Here is a 7,060-nt window from a genome sequence, read left to right as displayed (position 1 = left end):
GGTTGAAGTTTCGCGAGTTGGACGCTCCGGACTTGGAGCGATGAGGGATATTCGGAGTAGTCTCGATGACGATCTCGCTCGTGAGCTCCTACTCACGGGGAAGGTTTTGGTAATTAAACAAGCTGAACAGCAATCGTAATCCCGGAGGTCAACTCCCAGAATGGCTGCTGTGGTCAGAGGGGGATCATGGGGCTTCTACTCGCTGGAACTGTGGTGATCGTCGACGGAACAGCTGTCTTGACTTCGTTTGGCGAGCTCACCACAGCTGGTGCAAACGTTACGGTTCTGAACTGCACCTCCTTCTTCCCAGCTCCCTCAGGTCTCTGTTCCTGGACCCCTCTCTATTGCACCTTTCCCAGTGGATAAGGGCCCCTTCAGCAGGACTACTGGTTCACGACGGCACTCTCAGGAACGATTCTCCTGTTTCTGTTTGGCTCGCGGGCCTGCTCGCTCATTTTCTTGCTGTCGAGTCGTCCGGCGTCGATAAGTGACACACTGCGCGGCCACATGTTGAGTTTTCCGAACTTGCACTTCGGCTCAAACACAGCCGGAGTGGCTGCGAGTCACAGAGGCGAATTCTCTGAGGCGAACGGGTCAGCTCTAGAACTCTGTTCACAGTACTGTGATGATCGGCGTAGTGTTCCTGACCATCCACAACATGTGCACCGTTCTCCGTCCGTTCTCAATCCAGTGGAGAAGCAGTCCCCTCTTCTGCCTCGATCGGAAACGGCTCGATTGGAGGTCCGTCAGAATTTGGCGGTGAGAAAATGGGACCGATTACGTAACCCTATCGATGAACGAGACGTCTCCGGTCACAAAACACTATTCATTCAGTAATCGAATACTTTGCACACTCACATCTGTCCTCTACAGGCTACGGTTGCTCTCTGCTCGACTACCGACATCGATGTCGCCGCGTACAACTTCCGAAAACCACCACCAGGCGCGCTGCGACCGTTCCGCGGGCGGAGCTCTTGGGCCTCGAGAAACCCGCCCGGCTCGGTTGCTTGCCCGCCTCTACGCGGCATCCACTGCTCGTTCGCGGGACTCACACACGCACAGCGACCAACGAAAGAACGGCCGACCGGACGGACGCACACACGGAGACATGCACACACACCCGGAATCTCACACACACGGAGGGAGCCTGGGCGACACTTCAATATGTCGTTGTCTCGGGATGAGGGACACTCACTGGCGAGACCTCCCTCCTCAGAGGGTATTTTCCCTCGTCTTTTTCCCTTGGTTGCCGGTGCTGTCTATCCGAGGGCGAGCCCGTCTCGCCGCCCAGCCACCGGTCCGCTGGGCCGTCCGGCAGTAACCCGTCTCTCGTTTCAGTTCGATGCAGCTTCGGAGCCTCCCTGTTCTGACGGTGACCCCCCCTGTCCCCCCTACCCCTCGCGTTGTCTCCCGACATGTTCGTCCTTCTCCGTTCGCATTTCTATCTCGGCGAGCAGCCGATGCTCCCGACCCATCCCCTCGGCCATCTGCCCCGTGCATTCTCTCCCCAGAGCTCCGACCGATGTCCACTGCTCCGGACCCTCCCGGGTCCCTATACTCTTCTCTGACCGCTGTTTACTTGGCTGTTGTTCTCGCTGGTCTGAAGTGGAGAACGGTCTATTCCTGTCCCTCCGCGCCCTTGCTTACGGGGTCGAGACATTCCCCCGACATACTCTGCCTCTACGTCATGCGATACGATCTCGGGGAGTTTACGTCCCTTATGACTTACGAGTCCTTCGTCTTCTCCAGACAGCATATTCAAAGTTCGCCCATCTTTCTCGGTATCTTGTTCCCTTGAGGATCTCCTGGAGAAATCCCAGGACGGAGGTTATGTCCGGAAAAAAATATTGACTGATCGAAACCTAACGATCTCAATCAAATCAAAATAGAAATATTTCCGCGGACGGGCATCTGTCATCGCAGTTGAGATCGAAATATTGCAACTTTGTGTCTACCTGATATGCTCATTGATTGGCCTGCCATAGCATCATGATTCGTTTTTTTTCGAGCTTCACGGTTTACGGCCGTCAGGGAACGACTCTCGCCTCGCGGGACGATCAGCATTAATTGACGACTAGGGTAGCGATATCAGAAGCCTCACTCACTGATGTTGTTCATGAGATGATTATGTCCAGGGCCATGACATGTTTCGACTGATTGAGCCGAAATTGCTTCGGCGACTCGGCTGGTGTGCTGTACTCACAAGTATGACATAATTCTTCATGTATTCTTGTTTGGAGATCGGTCGCAAAATATTCCTGCTCGACCTGGGACTTTGGTTCGATGACCCGGGAAGAATGAGTACGAGTGGCGCTCGATAATCGAATCACTTGTTCCGGATCTCTGTCGCATCGTTCCTCTCACCATGAGCTCCCGATCGGGGTCTGATTCGAGGATCCCCAAGCTGCGCGATGGTGCTCCGTATGAGCTTTTTCCTGAATTGCGCCCAGGGATCCGTGAATCTCGGCGATTCGCGGTTGGATAATGGATGACGGATGGAAGGAGCGTATCTTTCCCCCTCGAAAGTCCCCCAATGTGCACACGGCAACACTGTGGAGGTTCGCTCAACGGTTGGTGCTTCGCGCATGGAATCAATCCCGAGCCGATTATAGGAGCGATATGTATAAGCCGAGGCGGAAGCGACAATATGGAGGCCGATTTCCCAATATCACTTGGAGGGCATGCCAGTCTATCCATAGAAGCTCCGTTGGGAGTTCAGACTGGAATGCACCGACTGATTAGTACACGGATGAAAATTCGCTGCTCCCTTTCGAAATCCCGAATCTTACCGTGGGCTCGGGAATCTAACGGGCCCAACTTTAGGAGCGTATCGTTCTCCATGGAACTGGCCTGTGACCTTCTCAGGGACACGCTGGAGGCTCCATCTGACGATGAGAGGAGGGGTCTTATGAGGAATACTGGCTGAGTGTCGGTACAATCATCGACCGACCGGTTTCCACGGCAGCAATCTGGTCGGACCCTACGGACGATCTTGGGGAAAGGTCTGAGCTCTCAGGCCTGCTCGAGTCTCGTAGACGGTCATACTATAAAGCTTAGGTGCATACTTCCGCGGGCGGTCTCGTTGGGTGAATCTTCGGCATTCAGCTTTTCCGATCACATTTTCGACCTGATCGAGATTTCCGGGCTCATTCATCAGATCCTGTACCCTCAGGTCAGACGAGCGATATTTTTCCAGTTCGCTCCGTGGTGCTTCGATCCACCCCGCCGGAATTGCATTTGTTCTACGACCGAGACTCTAGCGCCGATGCCCGGATAACGACCTGCAATCCACTCTTGTTTTCGAAACCTCACGACCGCTCTCCTCCGATGAAGTAATTGATTGGGATCACAATCCATTCACCAAGGGAAAATCAGAGAAGACATTTGCTGTTCTTTCATACTATTATATGTATATCGAGACGGAAGGATACCCTTCGAAATTAAGTTACATTTATCATTTAGAAAAGGTCCATCCGAAAGATCAGTCGCGCACTACTTTCCGCAACATCTCCTTCGGACACGCAGAACCGGAATATCGATGCGAGGCGCTCCTAGATAGGATTGAATAGGCGACTCACGAGCGAGCATGTAGGCTGAACACAATTCACAGCCTTCACTCCGCCTTTTCTTCCACTACCATCATCATTGAAATAAAAACAATAAGTCTCGAACTGGAGCTCCGAGAAGTGAGACAACGCATCCGGATCCCGAAGGGGACTTTGCGCAGCCTCCGACAGCAGCTGCATATCTAAGCAACGTGGACGTAAGCGCGAACTCCTCACGATGATTTTCGGAGGGGTCCCCGGCTGTTCAGTCAGATCGCTTCATCCCAGGCTGGTGAGCTCATCCGCGTTGTTCTCCCACTCTCATGGCCGATGTGCGAAGACTCCATCAAATTCTTCTTCGCCTGCAATGGATCGGAGTTTCATCCGCTTGGCCCAGAGGGGACATGTGTGTGGAGGAGTACCTCTGTTGAAATCTGACTCCCCCGAAAAGTGAATAACCTCGCATAGTGCGGATTTCGATACTGCGGCCCGCACTATCTGAATCCGCCCTATGCTGAGCGGAGGGTCCGCACTATGGGGATCAGACAGTGCGCATGCTAATAGTGCCGACACTGCGTCTCGAATAATGCGGATTCCAATACGGCTAATCGGATCCACAGTATGTTGTTTTCTATAGTGCGGACCCTCTGACTCTAATAGTGCTGACTTGAATCACCGGAGACTTGAGAAGAGCGGTCCCGAAATCCGCACTATGCGAGGTATTCCTGTATACATATATAGGTGGAGGCGTGTCTCCTTAGGGAGGCAAAACATCATCAGACATGGAGGGAGTCTCTCGAAAGCGCATTCGCGTAACTCACCATTTGACGGAGCTCTCCGCAAGAAGTCACTCCAAGTTTCACTAATCTCCGTTGAATCGGAGTCAACTGCAGAGAAATATTCGTCGTTAGATGAATCAGAAATCTCCCAATTGCGCTTCCTCATCCCTTATTTCGGAGCTGAATCGCGACAGACGACTGACAGGAGTATATGAAGAGCCTCACCTCCGCCTCCGGAACGCGGAAATCGCCGGCAGACTCCCAACCGGGAGAATCGTCCGGAACGGATGAGTCTGGAAAGCACTGGGAGATCAGAAATTACTATCGGAATGCAGGTATGCTGGGGAGGAGCGCAGAATGGAGAGGACTCCTCGCACTCTGGCGTGAAAATCGTCCGAGATCATTTCTCTCGCGGAAGAGAACCAGTGACGGGAAATTGGCGAGGCGAAGTAGTCGAAGTTTATGAAAATCCAAATTATAGACAAGAAGATACAGTTCTAGCGGGAATCCCGATCGGCGAGTCTCAAGCACCCTGAAAGGAGAATAACTTGTCATATCTCGAACATAATTCTCAATAATAATCGATTAGATATCTACGAGCGGGTTCGGAAGCCCGGAAAGAACGCGAAACCTCTCTCCGAATCAGGACTAAGTTGAAGCGTTCATGGACTCATCAAGATGAAGGAGAAAGGCACTGTGGATTTATGTGCCCATTGCTCTACCACGGATCGGATCCGATTTCACAAACCGCTACGTTTCCCTTCGACTTCCGGAACGCAAGATGAATCTGCGCGAGCGTTCTTGCCCGGGAAGAACATACCGCGAACGGATCGATAGGTGATGATACCCTTCCGGCGCATTTTTCACAAATCCAATCTCCACCAACATAGGTAAACGAGAACTATCGGTTTCAGCACCGGAGCATCATCAGCCGGTCGCAGTCCGTGGCCCGAGACGCGTACGCGACGCATGTCGTCGTGCTAGCAACTGCTGACGGATGCACCTCATTCCGCGTGCTGCATGATTCATAAACAGAAGCTCCCGAGGGCGTAGAGCCCGATGAACGTATGAGTATACTATTCGATCTTGACGCGATATTCTTCTCAGGATACCAATAATCAGTATCTAGAACTATGCTCCCCGGGGATTCCCCAGCTCGGTGTTCTGCTCCAGACTTATGGTACCCTCGGTCATCTCTCACATCGCGAACACTAAGAGATCGCGAATTTCACCGGGTTCGGGAGATCGTTTGTGCTCCTCAATTTCTCGCGGAGCTTGTTTCCCTGTCGGTGCAACCACAGTCGGAGAGCTAATTCTCCTCCACTGAATATTCGACTCTAAATTTCCTTCTGCCCCATTTTCACTGTCAGACGTACTTGGCGTCTGCGTTCCCTCTGGCCACTTCCCGGAAGCCTAATTTTGGATTCCGGCATGTTGAGACCCGGTGGCGGTTGGGGAAAAAGTGTGGAGCTGACAAATGGATGAATTTCGTTTGCGCTGGTGCTTCGAATTAAAAAATACCAATCCAGGAGAAACGCCCTGAAACTCAAGAAAGATTGGTATTCGGGAGGTCCAGAGCTCCGGATAGCGCAACTGGAGAAAGCGAGTGGCTAAGAAGGGCTTCGGATCACCCCAGTCGAGATATCATTGATCTTACCTATTATGAGCATCAGGTCGTCAGTCATCATCCACGAGTCAATGGGAACAGTTCTCGGGGAGCATCTGGAAGCTCGAGACATTTCAACAACTGCCGAGATTGAATCCCAGGAATTGACGGAGGTCAATTCCTGGGATTCGATCGAGGAATGCTCAAGTCTTCTCCGCGCTGCGCGCAGTTGAACGTATCTGTTACGGATGACTTTCTCATCTTTCGAATCAATTTGATCCAGCAATCCAGCCGCAGGGAAGTATCCTAGAGCACGTGCTCTTGCAAATAGCAGCGAAGTCCCCCTTCCGTATGCCGCGGTATTGCTCGGAAAATCGTTTTAGCTACGCCAAGGCATGTCGACAGGATAAGTCATAGTTGCAACGTTGCATTCGTTCCCGACTCCCGACCCGAGGGTGAGAGATTTGCGGTGTCCAACGGCAGCGCGGAATTGATCCTCCAGCCGGTGCTCATGGGGAAGTCTCATCTGATGAGTCCGGTGGAGGGTAGAATCTCTCAAGGAGGTGGATGGGCCTGAAGACTGAAGACCCAGGATCATTCTGATGGTTTCCTGATCGAGAAGTTGCACAATGATATAACTAAGCCTTGCTCATAGACTAAGTGAAGGATAATCCTCACGATCGAGCCGTAGGGCATATCTTCCGAAGCGTCATCATATTAATATATCAAGCTGAGGGTAGCCGTAGTTGTCTTCGTTGTCGTTGACGCTTGCAGTTGCTTGCACTCTATCCATATCTCACTCACGAGTAAACATTCTTTTTTGAAAATGACAATCGCCTGGTTTGACATGCTTTTCTGAAAGTTTCCGAGCCCCGGAGCAACCCCGAGTCGTTTTTCCCTGCTGTCCTGCACTTCATACCCCTTTCCTGCAGGCTCCGAAACCCGGAAAAAACACCATTTACATTGAAATCCGGGATATTTTTCTCGGATTGTGATGGAAATGTTTTTTCCCCAGGTTCCGAAGCCCGGAAAGACCCATTCCCATTGATATCCGAGCAAAATATCCCGGATTTCGATGTAAATGGTTTTTTTCCGGGTTTCGGAGCCTGCAGGGAAGGGGTATGAAATGC

The sequence above is a fragment of the Galendromus occidentalis genome, unplaced genomic scaffold (assembly GCF_000255335.2).
Source record: "Galendromus occidentalis unplaced genomic scaffold, Mocc_1.1 scf7180000077484, whole genome shotgun sequence".
NCBI classification, from domain to species: domain Eukaryota; kingdom Metazoa; phylum Arthropoda; class Arachnida; order Mesostigmata; family Phytoseiidae; genus Galendromus; species Galendromus occidentalis.
This window is presented reverse-complemented; position numbering follows the sequence as displayed.